Source organism: Cryptomeria japonica, unplaced genomic scaffold (genome assembly GCF_030272615.1).
Source record: "Cryptomeria japonica unplaced genomic scaffold, Sugi_1.0 HiC_scaffold_661, whole genome shotgun sequence".
Classification (NCBI taxonomy): Eukaryota; Viridiplantae; Streptophyta; class Pinopsida; order Cupressales; family Cupressaceae; genus Cryptomeria; species Cryptomeria japonica.
In genome coordinates, this window is record NW_026729454.1 from 52,501 (window position 1) to 68,196 (window position 15,696).

Consider the following 15,696-nt stretch of genomic DNA (forward strand, 5'->3'; position numbering starts at 1 on the left):
GTGCGGGCAGCGCACCCCGGCCCGGCCCGGCCCCGACGAGAACGCAAACGGGCAAAAGGTTTATTCAAATAGCATTGCGACGCCCGGCGAAAAACTAAAAAAGGGTGCAACACCGGGACTTCCCGGGAGGTCACCCATCCCAGTACTACTCCGGCCCAAGCGCGCTTAACTGCGGAGTTCTGATGGGATCCGGTGCACTAACGCTGGTATGATCGCACCCGTTATGAGCTTGTCGCAGTGTGTACTTAGCAAACCGCGACCCACGTGCGAATCCACCCCGGCCACCCACCCCCGTCGAGGTGCACACCCTCCCTCGCGAAGTGCGCCCCGTTCGCCAAGTGTGAGCCCTGCCCGGGTGCGCGCACCTTGCTAGGGCGTCGGGTGTGCACCCGGCCCGGCCTACGTGCGTGCACCTGGACGGGGCGTCGTGTGCGTGCAGTGTCCCGTCTGCAACGCGGTGCCCACACACCACCTCGGGCGCAACGACCTGCGCTCACATGTGGGCCGAGTGCACCTTGGTGCATGTTCGGGGCGCCTCGGGTGCACGCTCGATCTTGCCCCGGTGCACCAAGGCGCTCGGTTTGCCCCGGGTGCGCACTTGGTGCAAGGTGGGCACCCAAAATAGGGATCAAGCACCAAAACACAAGTTTCGGGATGCAAAATGGGACCCAAGGACCACAAATGCGTTCCAAGACCCATGATGGGTCCACGAGAACAAAAATGTGTTCCGAGACTTAATAAACAAATATTGGGTTTTAGGAGAAGAAACATGCTCTGATGCCCAAAACGAGAATCGACCCCGAAAAGGCCACAGGCCAAAAGTGGGATGCGAGACAAAAAAAAATGGGACCCGAGGACCAAAATTGGGTTCCCAGGTCGAAGACAGGGCAACCGGACAAGAAACGACCTCTAAGGCTCGAAATGAGTCCCGACGACTAAAACTTGACAAGAAGCACCCATCAGGCACCCAACTCGACACCCATGGGATGCCGACCCACCCGGGCTTCCACCTAGCACACCTTGGCACCCACCCACCCTCGCACCCAACCTCGCACCCAACTTAGCACCTTTGAACCCACATTGGCACTCACCCTGACCCTGGCACCTTGGAACCCACATTGGCACTCACCTTGACCCTGGCACCCACCTTTGCACTCACCTTGGGACCCACCCTGGCTCCCACCTCGGCACCCACCCAGACACCCACCTTGGTTCCTTGGCACCCACCTTGGATCCTTGGCACCCACCCCGACACCCACCTTGGCACGCAACTTGGCTACTTGCCACCCACCTTGGCTCCTTGACGCCCACCCCGACAACCACCCCGTGACCTACCCTGGCTAGGGTTGGTGCACACCCACCCTGGTGCCCACCTTGGCACCCACCCCATGACCCACCTTGGCACGCACCTTAGTACCCACCCCGTTACCCACCCTAGGACCCACCCCGTGACCCACCTTGGCCAGGGTGGGTGCCTTGGTGCGCACAACTTGCCTGGGCTGCACACCAGGGCGGGCTCAAGATGGCACCCGCGTTCCGTTTTTTTCACTATCTTTCAAAACGGAAATTTTAAAATCTCGTTTTTTTTTTTTTTTTGCCTTTTCTGGAAATTAGTGAAGGCAGCGCATCAAAGGTGCGCAATGCTGGTGCGAACCCGGGAGCGCTCCGATGTGTGCTCCAAGGTGCGGCGTGCACGAAGTCCGAGCCCGGCTTGCCCCGGGTGCGCACCTCGCGTGCACCTTCGCCGGGGTGAGCACCTTGGCTGGGTTGCGCGCCCTGGTGCGCACCAAGGAGCGCTCTGAAGTGTGCTCCAAGGTGCGGCGTGCACGAAGTCGGAGCTCGGTTTGCCCCGGGTGTGCACCTCGGGTGCGCACCTCGCGTGCACCTTCGCTGCGGTGGGCACCTTGGCTGGGTTGCGCGCCTTGGTGGGCACCATGCAGTGCACGAAGTCGGAGCCCGGTTTGCCCCGGGCGCGCACCTCCGCCAGGGTGGGCACCTTGGTGCGCACAACTTGCCTGGGCTGCGCACCAGGAAGGGCTCAAGATGGCACCCGCGTTCCGTTTTTTTCACTATCTTTCAGAACGGAAATTTTAAAATATCGTTTTTTTTTGCCTTTTCTGGAAATTAGTGAAGGCAGCGCATCAAAGGTGCGCAACGCTGGTGCGAACCTGGGAGCGCTCCGATGTGTGCTCCAAGGTGCGGCGTGCACGAAGTCGGAGCCCGGTTTGCCCCGGGTGCGCCCTGGTGGGCACCATGGTGCGCACCAAGGAGCGCTCCGAAGTGTGCTCCAAGGTGCGGCCTGCACGAAGTCGGAGCCCGGTTTGCCCCGGGCGTGCACCGCGGGTGGGCACCTTGGTGCGCATGCCTTGCCTGGGCTGCGCACCAGGGCGGGCTCAAGATGGCACCCGCGTTCCGTTTTTTTCACTATCTTTCAAAACGGAAATTTTAAAATCTCATTTTTTTTTGCCTTTTCTGGAAATTAGTGAAGGCAGCGCATCAAAGGTGCGCACCTCGCTGCCCACCACGGTGCGCAACGCCGGTGGGCACCCGGGAGTGCTTCGAAGTGTGCTCCAAGGTGCTGCGTGCACGTTGTCGGAGCCCGGTTTGCCCCGGGTGCGCACCTCGCGTGCACCTTCGTCGGGGTGGGCACCTTGGCTGGGTTTGCCCCGGCTGCGCTCCGAAGCGGGGTTATTGGAGCGCCGCCTCTTTTTTTGTCGGAGCGTTTGGTGGGGTTTCTCGCATTGGCTCTTCCCAGGCCCGGTTGCCACCCTGGCGCGCACGAAGTCGGAAGTAGGGTTAATTGCCCGGGTGCGCACCTTTGCCAGGGTGGGCACCTTACCTGGGCTGTGCACCAGGGCGGGCTCAAGATGGCACCCGCGTTCCGTTTTTTTCACTATCTTTCAAAACGGAAATTTTAAAATCTCCTCTTTTTTTTGCCTTTTCTGGAAATTAGTGAAGGCAGCGCATCAAAGGTGCGCACCTCGCTGCCCACCTTGGTGTGCTCTGAGGTGCGCACCCGGGAGCGCTACGAAGTGTGCTCCAAGGTGCGGCGTGCACGTTGTCGGAGCCCGGTTTGCCCCGGGTGCGCACCTCGCCTGCACCTTGGCCGGGGTGGGCACCCTGGCTGGGTTTGCCCAGGGTGCGCTCCGAAGCGGGGTTACTGGAGCGCCCCCTCTTTTTTTGTCAGAGCGTTTGGTGGGGTTTCTCGCATTGGCTCTTCCCAGGCCCGGTTGTTGGGTGCGCTCCCACCCTGGCGCGCGCGAAGTTGGAAGTTGGGTTAATTGCCCGGGCGCGCACCTTCGCCAGGGTGGGCACCTTGGTGCGCACACCTTGGCTGGGCTGCGCACCAGGGCGGGCTCAAGATGGCACCAGCATTCCCTTTTTCTCACTATCTTTCAAAACGGAAATTTTAAAATCTCGTTTTTTTTTGCCTTTTATGGAAATTAGTGAAGGCATCGCATCAAAGGTGCGCACCTCGCTGCCCACCTTGGTGTGCTCCGAGGTGCCCACCACGGTGCGCTCCGAGGTGCCCACCACGGTGCGCAACGCCGGTGCGAACCCGGGAGCGCCCCGATGTGTGCTCCAAGGTGCGGCGTGCACGAAGCCGGACCCCGGTTTGCCCCGGGTGCGCACCTCGCGTGCACCTTGGTGCGCACACCTTGGCTGGGTTGCGCGGCCTGGTGGGCACCATGGTGCGCACCAAGGAGCGCTCCAAAGTGTGCTCCAAGGTGCGGCGTGCACGAAGTCCTAGCCCGGTTTGCCCCGGGTGCGCACCTTCGCCGCGGTGGGCACCATGGCGTGCACGAAGTCGGAGCCCGGTTTGCCCCGGGTGCGCACCTCGCGTGCACCTTCGCCGGGGTGGGCACCTCGGCTGGGTTGCGCGCCCTGGTGCGCACCAAGGAGCGCTCCGAAGTGTGCTCCAAGGTGCGGCGTGCACGAAGTCGGAGCCCGGTTTGCCCCGGGTGCGCACCTTCGCCGCGGTGGGCACCCTGGTGCGCACCATGGCGTGCACGAAGTCGGAGCCCGGTTTGCCCCGGGTGCGCACCTCGCGTGCACCTTCGGCGGGGTTGCGCGCCCTGGTGCGCACCAAGGAGCGCTCCGAAGTGTGCTCCAAGGTGCGGCGTGCACGAAGTCGGAGCCCGGTTTGCCCCGGGTGCGCACCTCGCGTGCACCTTCGGCGGGGTTGCGCGCCCTGGTGGGCACCATGGTGCGCACCAAGGAGCGCTCCGAAGTGTGCTCCAAGGTGCGGCGTGCACGAAGTCGGAGCCCGGTTTGCCCCGGGTGCGCACCTCGCGTGCACCTTCGCCGCGGTGGGCACCATGGCGTGCACGAAGTCGGAGCCCGGTTTGCCCCGGGTGCGCACCTCGCGTGCACCTTCGCCGGGGTGGGCACCTCGGCTGGGTTGCGCGCCCTGGTGCGCACCAAGGAGCGCTCCGAAGTGTGCTCCAAGGTGCGGCGTGCACGAAGTCGGAGCCCGGTTTGCCCCGGGTGCGCACCTCGCGTGCACCTTCGCCGCGGTGGGCACCATGGCGTGCACGAAGTCGGAGCCCGGTTTGCCCCGGGTGCGCACCCCGCGTGCACCTTCGCCGGGGTGGGCACCTCGGCTGGGTTGCGCGCCCTGGTGCGCACCAAGGAGCGCTCCGAAGTGTGCTCCAAGGTGCGGCGTGCACGAAGTCGGAGCCCGGTTTGCCCCGGGTGCGCACCTCGCGTGCACCTTCGCCGCGGTGGGCACCTTGGCTGGGTTGGGCACCATTGAGCGCTCCGAAGTGTGCTCCAAGGTGCGCACCATGGCCCTCCAAGGTGCGCAGCATGGCGTGCACGAAGTCGGAGCCCGGTTTGCCCCGGGTGCGCACCTCGCGTGCACCTTCGCCAGGGTGGGCACCTCGGTGCGCACACCTTCTCAATGTTTTCTTGCCTTTTCTGGAAATTGGTGAAGGCAGCGCATCAAAGGTGCGCACCTCGGTGTGCTCCGAGGTGCGAACTCGAGAGCGCTCCGAGGTGCCCACGAAGTCGAAAGTCGGGTTAATTGCATTGTTTTCCCCGGGTGCGCTCCGAGGTGCGCAACATCGGTGCGCACCAAGGAGGGCTCCGAAGTGTGCTCCAAGGTGCGCACGATTCGGAGCTCGGTTTGCCCGGGGTGCGCACACCTTGGCTGGGTTGCGCACCCTTTGTGCGCTCCAAGGTGCGCACGAAGTCGGAGCTCGGTTTGCCCCGGGTGCGCACCTTCGCCAGGGTGCGCACCTTGATGCGCACGCCTTGGCTGGGCTGCGCACCTTGGTGGGCGCCATGGTGCGCACCTTTCGTGCGCTCCAAGGTGCGCACGAAGTCGGAGCTCGGTTTGCCCCGGGTGCGCACCTTGGTGGGCGCCATGGTGCACTCCGAGGTGCCCAAGATTGGTGCGCACCAAGGAGCGCTCCGAAGTGCGCTCCAAGGTGCGCAGGTGCGCGCGAAGTCGAAAGTTGGGTTAATTGTCCGGTTTGCCTCGGGTGCGCACCTTGCGTGCACCTTCGCCAGGGTGGGCGCCTTGGTGCGCACACCTTGGCTGGGCTGCGCACCCGGGCGCGCACACCTTGGCACCCGCGTTTCCTTCATTTTAAATTTTTTTTTTTTACAATCTCTCAAGTGGGAAATTCTATAATCTCAACTTTTTTTGCCTTTTCAGGAAACTTTTGAATGGAGCGCATCATTGGTGCGCTCCGAAGTGTGCTCCAAGGTGCGCACCTCTGGTGTGCTCCAAAGCTCTCTCCAGCTGCGTGCACCTGCCCCGGCCGCGCACCCGGCCCCGCCCAGCTTCGCTCACCTGTCCCGGGCGTCTGGTGCGGAACCTTAGAGTAAGAAACATCACCGTGCACCTTGGCCAACGTGCGCGACTCGACCGAGCGCGCACTGGCCGAGGTGCACACCGATTTCACCTGGGTGCGCGCGCAGCACCTCGGGCGCACCGGGGTGCGCGCACAACGCCCGGGTTGCACCGTGGCCTGTGTGCTCGGGGCGCCTCGGGTGCGCGCTCGGTGTCGCCCCCCGCGCGCGCGGTAGTGCGGGCAGCGCACCCCGGCCCGGCCCGGCCCCGACGAGAACGCAAACGGGCAAAAGGTTTATTCAAATAGCATTGCGACGCCCGGCGAAAAACTAAGAAAGGGTGCAACACCGGGACTTCCCGGGAGGTCACCCATCCCAGTACTACTCCGGCCCAAGCGCGCTTAACTGCGGAGTTCTGATGGGATCCGGTGCACTAACGCTGGTATGATCGCACCCGTTATGAGCTTGTCGCAGTGTGTACTTAGCAAACCGCGACCCACGTGCGAATCCACCCCGGCCACCCACCCCCGTCGAGGTGCACACCCTCCCTCGCGAAGTGCGCCCCGTTCGCCAAGTGTGAGCCCTGCCCGGGTGCGCGCACCTTGCTAGGGCGTCGGGTGTGCACCCGGCCCGGCCTACGTGCGTGCACCTGGACGGGGCGTCGTGTGCGTGCAGTGTCCCGTCTGCAACGCGGTGCCCACACACCACCTCGGGCGCAACGACCTGCGCTCACATGTGGGCCGAGTGCACCTTGGTGCATGTTCGGGGCGCCTCGGGTGCACGCTCGATCTTGCCCCGGTGCACCAAGGCGCTCGGTTTGCCCCGGGTGCGCACTTGGTGCAAGGTGGGCACCCAAAATAGGGATCAAGCACCAAAACACAAGTTTCGGGATGCAAAATGGGACCCAAGGACCACAAATGCGTTCCAAGACCCATGATGGGTCCACGAGAACAAAAATGTGTTCCGAGACTTAATAAACAAATATTGGGTTTTAGGAGAAGAAACATGCTCTGATGCCCAAAACGAGAATCGACCCCGAAAAGGCCACAGGCCAAAAGTGGGATGCGAGACAAAAAAAAATGGGACCCGAGGACCAAAATTGGGTTCCCAGGTCGAAGACAGGGCAACCGGACAAGAAACGACCTCTAAGGCTCGAAATGAGTCCCGACGACTAAAACTTGACAAGAAGCACCCATCAGGCACCCAACTCGACACCCATGGGATGCCGACCCACCCGGGCTTCCACCTAGCACACCTTGGCACCCACCCACCCTCGCACCCAACCTCGCACCCAACTTAGCACCTTTGAACCCACATTGGCACTCACCCTGACCCTGGCACCTTGGAACCCACATTGGCACTCACCTTGACCCTGGCACCCACCTTTGCACTCACCTTGGGACCCACCCTGGCTCCCACCTCGGCACCCACCCAGACACCCACCTTGGTTCCTTGGCACCCACCTTGGATCCTTGGCACCCACCCCGACACCCACCTTGGCACGCAACTTGGCTACTTGCCACCCACCTTGGCTCCTTGACGCCCACCCCGACAACCACCCCGTGACCTACCCTGGCTAGGGTTGGTGCACACCCACCCTGGTGCCCACCTTGGCACCCACCCCATGACCCACCTTGGCACGCACCTTAGTACCCACCCCGTTACCCACCCTAGGACCCACCCCGTGACCCACCTTGGCCAGGGTGGGTGCCTTGGTGCGCACAACTTGCCTGGGCTGCACACCAGGGCGGGCTCAAGATGGCACCCGCGTTCCGTTTTTTTCACTATCTTTCAAAACGGAAATTTTAAAATCTCGTTTTTTTTTTTTTTTTGCCTTTTCTGGAAATTAGTGAAGGCAGCGCATCAAAGGTGCGCAATGCTGGTGCGAACCCGGGAGCGCTCCGATGTGTGCTCCAAGGTGCGGCGTGCACGAAGTCCGAGCCCGGCTTGCCCCGGGTGCGCACCTCGCGTGCACCTTCGCCGGGGTGAGCACCTTGGCTGGGTTGCGCGCCCTGGTGCGCACCAAGGAGCGCTCTGAAGTGTGCTCCAAGGTGCGGCGTGCACGAAGTCGGAGCTCGGTTTGCCCCGGGTGTGCACCTCGGGTGCGCACCTCGCGTGCACCTTCGCTGCGGTGGGCACCTTGGCTGGGTTGCGCGCCTTGGTGGGCACCATGCAGTGCACGAAGTCGGAGCCCGGTTTGCCCCGGGCGCGCACCTCCGCCAGGGTGGGCACCTTGGTGCGCACAACTTGCCTGGGCTGCGCACCAGGAAGGGCTCAAGATGGCACCCGCGTTCCGTTTTTTTCACTATCTTTCAGAACGGAAATTTTAAAATATCGTTTTTTTTTGCCTTTTCTGGAAATTAGTGAAGGCAGCGCATCAAAGGTGCGCAACGCTGGTGCGAACCTGGGAGCGCTCCGATGTGTGCTCCAAGGTGCGGCGTGCACGAAGTCGGAGCCCGGTTTGCCCCGGGTGCGCCCTGGTGGGCACCATGGTGCGCACCAAGGAGCGCTCCGAAGTGTGCTCCAAGGTGCGGCCTGCACGAAGTCGGAGCCCGGTTTGCCCCGGGCGTGCACCGCGGGTGGGCACCTTGGTGCGCATGCCTTGCCTGGGCTGCGCACCAGGGCGGGCTCAAGATGGCACCCGCGTTCCGTTTTTTTCACTATCTTTCAAAACGGAAATTTTAAAATCTCATTTTTTTTTGCCTTTTCTGGAAATTAGTGAAGGCAGCGCATCAAAGGTGCGCACCTCGCTGCCCACCACGGTGCGCAACGCCGGTGGGCACCCGGGAGTGCTTCGAAGTGTGCTCCAAGGTGCTGCGTGCACGTTGTCGGAGCCCGGTTTGCCCCGGGTGCGCACCTCGCGTGCACCTTCGTCGGGGTGGGCACCTTGGCTGGGTTTGCCCCGGCTGCGCTCCGAAGCGGGGTTATTGGAGCGCCGCCTCTTTTTTTGTCGGAGCGTTTGGTGGGGTTTCTCGCATTGGCTCTTCCCAGGCCCGGTTGCCACCCTGGCGCGCACGAAGTCGGAAGTAGGGTTAATTGCCCGGGTGCGCACCTTTGCCAGGGTGGGCACCTTACCTGGGCTGTGCACCAGGGCGGGCTCAAGATGGCACCCGCGTTCCGTTTTTTTCACTATCTTTCAAAACGGAAATTTTAAAATCTCCTCTTTTTTTTGCCTTTTCTGGAAATTAGTGAAGGCAGCGCATCAAAGGTGCGCACCTCGCTGCCCACCTTGGTGTGCTCTGAGGTGCGCACCCGGGAGCGCTACGAAGTGTGCTCCAAGGTGCGGCGTGCACGTTGTCGGAGCCCGGTTTGCCCCGGGTGCGCACCTCGCCTGCACCTTGGCCGGGGTGGGCACCCTGGCTGGGTTTGCCCAGGGTGCGCTCCGAAGCGGGGTTACTGGAGCGCCCCCTCTTTTTTTGTCAGAGCGTTTGGTGGGGTTTCTCGCATTGGCTCTTCCCAGGCCCGGTTGTTGGGTGCGCTCCCACCCTGGCGCGCGCGAAGTTGGAAGTTGGGTTAATTGCCCGGGCGCGCACCTTCGCCAGGGTGGGCACCTTGGTGCGCACACCTTGGCTGGGCTGCGCACCAGGGCGGGCTCAAGATGGCACCAGCATTCCCTTTTTCTCACTATCTTTCAAAACGGAAATTTTAAAATCTCGTTTTTTTTTGCCTTTTATGGAAATTAGTGAAGGCATCGCATCAAAGGTGCGCACCTCGCTGCCCACCTTGGTGTGCTCCGAGGTGCCCACCACGGTGCGCTCCGAGGTGCCCACCACGGTGCGCAACGCCGGTGCGAACCCGGGAGCGCCCCGATGTGTGCTCCAAGGTGCGGCGTGCACGAAGCCGGACCCCGGTTTGCCCCGGGTGCGCACCTCGCGTGCACCTTGGTGCGCACACCTTGGCTGGGTTGCGCGGCCTGGTGGGCACCATGGTGCGCACCAAGGAGCGCTCCGAAGTGTGCTCCAAGGTGCGGCGTGCACGAAGTCCTAGCCCGGTTTGCCCCGGGTGCGCACCTTCGCCGCGGTGGGCACCATGGCGTGCACGAAGTCGGAGCCCGGTTTGCCCCGGGTGCGCACCTCGCGTGCACCTTCGCCGGGGTGGGCACCTCGGCTGGGTTGCGCGCCCTGGTGCGCACCAAGGAGCGCTCCGAAGTGTGCTCCAAGGTGCGGCGTGCACGAAGTCGGAGCCCGGTTTGCCCCGGGTGCGCACCTTCGCCGCGGTGGGCACCCTGGTGCGCACCATGGCGTGCACGAAGTCGGAGCCCGGTTTGCCCCGGGTGCGCACCTCGCGTGCACCTTCGGCGGGGTTGCGCGCCCTGGTGCGCACCAAGGAGCGCTCCGAAGTGTGCTCCAAGGTGCGGCGTGCACGAAGTCGGAGCCCGGTTTGCCCCGGGTGCGCACCTCGCGTGCACCTTCGGCGGGGTTGCGCGCCCTGGTGGGCACCATGGTGCGCACCAAGGAGCGCTCCGAAGTGTGCTCCAAGGTGCGGCGTGCACGAAGTCGGAGCCCGGTTTGCCCCGGGTGCGCACCTCGCGTGCACCTTCGCCGCGGTGGGCACCATGGCGTGCACGAAGTCGGAGCCCGGTTTGCCCCGGGTGCGCACCTCGCGTGCACCTTCGCCGGGGTGGGCACCTCGGCTGGGTTGCGCGCCCTGGTGCGCACCAAGGAGCGCTCCGAAGTGTGCTCCAAGGTGCGGCGTGCACGAAGTCGGAGCCCGGTTTGCCCCGGGTGCGCACCTCGCGTGCACCTTCGCCGCGGTGGGCACCATGGCGTGCACGAAGTCGGAGCCCGGTTTGCCCCGGGTGCGCACCCCGCGTGCACCTTCGCCGGGGTGGGCACCTCGGCTGGGTTGCGCGCCCTGGTGCGCACCAAGGAGCGCTCCGAAGTGTGCTCCAAGGTGCGGCGTGCACGAAGTCGGAGCCCGGTTTGCCCCGGGTGCGCACCTCGCGTGCACCTTCGCCGCGGTGGGCACCTTGGCTGGGTTGGGCACCATTGAGCGCTCCGAAGTGTGCTCCAAGGTGCGCACCATGGCCCTCCAAGGTGCGCAGCATGGCGTGCACGAAGTCGGAGCCCGGTTTGCCCCGGGTGCGCACCTCGCGTGCACCTTCGCCGCGGTGGGCACCTTGGCTGGGTTGGGCACCATTGAGCGCTCCGAAGTGTGCTCCAAGGTGCGCACCATGGCCCTCCAAGGTGCGCAGCATGGCGTGCACGAAGTCGGAGCCCGGTTTGCCCCGGGTGCGCACCTCGCGTGCACCTTCGCCAGGGTGGGCACCTCGGTGCGCACACCTTCTCAATGTTTTCTTGCCTTTTCTGGAAATTGGTGAAGGCAGCGCATCAAAGGTGCGCACCTCGGTGTGCTCCGAGGTGCGAACCCGAGAGCGCTCCGAGGTGCCCACGAAGTCGAAAGTCGGGTTAATTGCATTGTTTTCCCCGGGTGCGCTCCGAGGTGCGCAACATCGGTGCGCACCAAGGAGGGCTCCGAAGTGTGCTCCAAGGTGCGCACGATTCGGAGCTCGGTTTGCCCGGGGTGCGCACACCTTGGCTGGGTTGCGCACCCTTTGTGCGCTCCAAGGTGCGCACGAAGTCGGAGCTCGGTTTGCCCCGGGTGCGCACCTTCGCCAGGGTGCGCACCTTGATGCGCACGCCTTGGCTGGGCTGCGCACCTTGGTGGGCGCCATGGTGCGCACCTTTCGTGCGCTCCAAGGTGCGCACGAAGTCGGAGCTCGGTTTGCCCCGGGTGCGCACCTTGGTGGGCGCCATGGTGCACTCCGAGGTGCCCAAGATTGGTGCGCACCAAGGAGCGCTCCGAAGTGCGCTCCAAGGTGCGCAGGTGCGCGCGAAGTCGAAAGTTGGGTTAATTGTCCGGTTTGCCTCGGGTGCGCACCTTGCGTGCACCTTCGCCAGGGTGGGCGCCTTGGTGCGCACACCTTGGCTGGGCTGCGCACCCGGGCGCGCACACCTTGGCACCCGCGTTTCCTTCATTTTAAATTTTTTTTTTTTACAATCTCTCAAGTGGGAAATTCTATAATCTCAACTTTTTTTGCCTTTTCAGGAAACTTTTGAATGGAGCGCATCATTGGTGCGCTCCGAAGTGTGCTCCAAGGTGCGCACCTCTGGTGTGCTCCAAAGCTCTCTCCAGCTGCGTGCACCTGCCCCGGCCGCGCACCCGGCCCCGCCCAGCTTCGCTCACCTGTCCCGGGCGTCTGGTGCGGAACCTTAGAGTAAGAAACATCACCGTGCACCTTGGCCAACGTGCGCGACTCGACCGAGCGCGCACTGGCCGAGGTGCACACCGATTTCACCTGGGTGCGCGCGCAGCACCTCGGGCGCACCGGGGTGCGCGCACAACGCCCGGGTTGCACCGTGGCCTGTGTGCTCGGGGCGCCTCGGGTGCGCGCTCGGTGTCGCCCCCGCGCGCGCGGTAGTGCGGGCAGCGCACCCCGGCCCGGCCCGGCCCCGACGAGAACGCAAACGGGCAAAAGGTTTATTCAAATAGCATTGCGACGCCCGGCGAAAAACTAAAAAAGGGTGCAACACCGGGACTTCCCGGGAGGTCACCCATCCCAGTACTACTCCGGCCCAAGCGCGCTTAACTGCGGAGTTCTGATGGGATCCGGTGCACTAACGCTGGTATGATCGCACCCGTTATGAGCTTGTCGCAGTGTGTACTTAGCAAACCGCGACCCACGTGCGAATCCACCCCGGCCACCCACCCCCGTCGAGGTGCACACCCTCCCTCGCGAAGTGCGCCCCGTTCGCCAAGTGTGAGCCCTGCCCGGGTGCGCGCACCTTGCTAGGGCGTCGGGTGTGCACCCGGCCCGGCCTACGTGCGTGCACCTGGACGGGGCGTCGTGTGCGTGCAGTGTCCCGTCTGCAACGCGGTGCCCACACACCACCTCGGGCGCAACGACCTGCGCTCACATGTGGGCCGAGTGCACCTTGGTGCATGTTCGGGGCGCCTCGGGTGCACGCTCGATCTTGCCCCGGTGCACCAAGGCGCTCGGTTTGCCCCGGGTGCGCACTTGGTGCAAGGTGGGCACCCAAAATAGGGATCAAGCACCAAAACACAAGTTTCGGGATGCAAAATGGGACCCAAGGACCACAAATGCGTTCCAAGACCCATGATGGGTCCACGAGAACAAAAATGTGTTCCGAGACTTAATAAACAAATATTGGGTTTTAGGAGAAGAAACATGCTCTGATGCCCAAAACGAGAATCGACCCCGAAAAGGCCACAGGCCAAAAGTGGGATGCGAGACAAAAAAAAATGGGACCCGAGGACCAAAATTGGGTTCCCAGGTCGAAGACAGGGCAACCGGACAAGAAACGACCTCTAAGGCTCGAAATGAGTCCCGACGACTAAAACTTGACAAGAAGCACCCATCAGGCACCCAACTCGACACCCATGGGATGCCGACCCACCCGGGCTTCCACCTAGCACACCTTGGCACCCACCCACCCTCGCACCCAACCTCGCACCCAACTTAGCACCTTTGAACCCACATTGGCACTCACCCTGACCCTGGCACCTTGGAACCCACATTGGCACTCACCTTGACCCTGGCACCCACCTTTGCACTCACCTTGGGACCCACCCTGGCTCCCACCTCGGCACCCACCCAGACACCCACCTTGGTTCCTTGGCACCCACCTTGGATCCTTGGCACCCACCCCGACACCCACCTTGGCACGCAACTTGGCTACTTGCCACCCACCTTGGCTCCTTGACGCCCACCCCGACAACCACCCCGTGACCTACCCTGGCTAGGGTTGGTGCACACCCACCCTGGTGCCCACCTTGGCACCCACCCCATGACCCACCTTGGCACGCACCTTAGTACCCACCCTGTTACCCACCCTAGGACCCACCCCGTGACCCACCTTGGCCAGGGTGGGTGCACCCACCCTGGTGCCCACCTTGGCACCCACCCATCCTAGCACCCAGCCTGTGACCGGGCTTGGAACCCAACCTTGCACCCGTCTTGGCCAGTGTGGGTGCGCACCCATCCTGGCACCCACGTTGTGACACACCCTTTAACCCACGCACCCTAGCAGCCACGTTGGCACCCACCTTGGAACACAACCTAGCAACTTGGCACCCACCCCGTGACCCACCTTGGCATCCACCATAGCAGTCGCCCACTTGGCACCCACCTTGGAACCCAAGTTGGCACCCACCTCGGCACCCACCTTGACACTTGTGGACCCACCTTGCCACTCACCCTAGCATCGACCCATCCTAGCACCCACCCTGGCACCTTTGCACCCTAGCACTCACCCATCCTAGCACCTAACCTGTGACCCACCTTGACACTCACCCTCGCACCCACCTTGGAACCCAACCTAGCACCCACCCACCCTGACACCAACCCTAGCACCTACCCACCCTTGCACCCACCCTGTGACCCATCTTGGCACCCACCCATCCTACCACTCAACCTATCACCCACCTTCTCACCCACCTTGGCATCCACCTTAGCACCCACCCACACTGGCACCTTGGCACCCACCTCGGGCAAGGTGGGTGCACACCCACCCTGACACCCAATTTAGAACCAACCGAGCATGTTACCCACCTTGGCACCCACATTGCAGCCCACCCTAGTACCCACCCTATGACCCACATTGGCATCCACACCCTAGCACCCAGGCACCTCGACACCCGCCTTGACACGCACCCTAGCACTAAACCTGTGACCCACCTTGGAACTCACCCTAGAACCCACCCACCCTGTGAACCACCTTGGCATCCACCTTAGCACCCACCCACCTTGGCACCCACTCTAGCACTCACCCATCCTAACACCCAACTTGTTACCCACCTTGGCACCCGCCCTCGCGTCCACCTTGAAACCCACCCTAGCACCCACCCACGCAGGAGCCCACCTTGGCACCCAACCTAACACCCACGCATCCTGGCACCCAACTTGTGACCCACCTTGGAACCCACCCTAGTACCCACCTTTGAACCCACTATATCACCAACCCACCTTGGCACCCACCCTATGACCCTCTTTGGAATCCACCCTAGCACGCACCCACCCTGGCACCCACCATGGAGCGCACCCTAGCACCCACCCACCTCGGCACGCACCTCAACACCCACCTTGGTGTGCGCACTGCGCCAACCTCTCAAAGACCCTATGTGGTGCGCTCCAAAGTGTACACCTTTGGTGCGCTCCAAGGTGCGCACCTTTGGTGCACACCGAGGTGCACACCAAAGTGTGCACCGAGGTGAGCACCAAAGTGCACTCCAAGGTGCACACCAAGGCGTGCACCTTTGGTGCGGTCAATGCAAACGAATTCGGAAGTTGGGGTCGATGTCCTAATCGCTGCTGCAGACTACACGTATGAGAATCGGACAAATAGCTTTATATAGGGGAGGTGTTGCGTTTGATGGGTCGACTCCCCTGGTTGTGTGCACTGCACCAACTTCAAAGACCCTGTCTTGTTTAAGAAGTCAAAAGTTGGGGTGGATGTCCTAATCATTGCTGCAGTCTACGCATGTATGAGAATCAGACAAATAGCTTATATAGGGGAGGTGTTGCATTCGGTGGGTTGACTCCCCTGGTTGTGCGCACTGCGCCAACCTCAAAGACCCCGCATAGCAGAAGAAGTCGGAAGTCGGATTTTGGTGAGCACCAAGGCGTGCACCTTTGGTGCGGTCAACGCAGACGAATTCAGAAGTTGGGGTGGATGTCCTAATCGTTGTTGCAGGCTACACATGTATGAGAATCAGACAAATAGCTTATATAGGGGAGGTGTTGGGTTTGATGGGTCAACTCCCTTGGTTGTGCGCATTACGCCAACCTCAAAGACCTTGTTTTCGTTAAGAAGTCAAAAGTTGGGGTCAATGTCCTAATGGCTCCTGTAGGCTACACATGTATGAGAATCGGACAAA

At 62.6% G+C, this 15,696-nt stretch overlaps 3 non-coding genes across 3 annotated transcripts; all 3 read right to left on the reverse strand.

Annotated features, from left to right (window-relative positions):
* Positions 1-101: 101 nt before the first annotated feature.
* LOC131872556 (5S ribosomal RNA) lies at positions 102-220 on the reverse strand. Its single transcript, XR_009370695.1, has one exon. It is a non-coding gene; the product is annotated as a 5S ribosomal RNA (ribosomal RNA).
* A 5,916-nt stretch (positions 221-6,136) lies between these two features.
* On the reverse strand, positions 6,137-6,255 carry LOC131872557 (5S ribosomal RNA). Its single transcript, XR_009370696.1, has one exon. It is a non-coding gene; the product is annotated as a 5S ribosomal RNA (ribosomal RNA).
* A 6,065-nt stretch (positions 6,256-12,320) lies between these two features.
* Positions 12,321-12,439, reverse strand: LOC131872558 (5S ribosomal RNA). Its single transcript, XR_009370697.1, has one exon. It is a non-coding gene; the product is annotated as a 5S ribosomal RNA (ribosomal RNA).
* Positions 12,440-15,696: the final 3,257 nt, after the last annotated feature.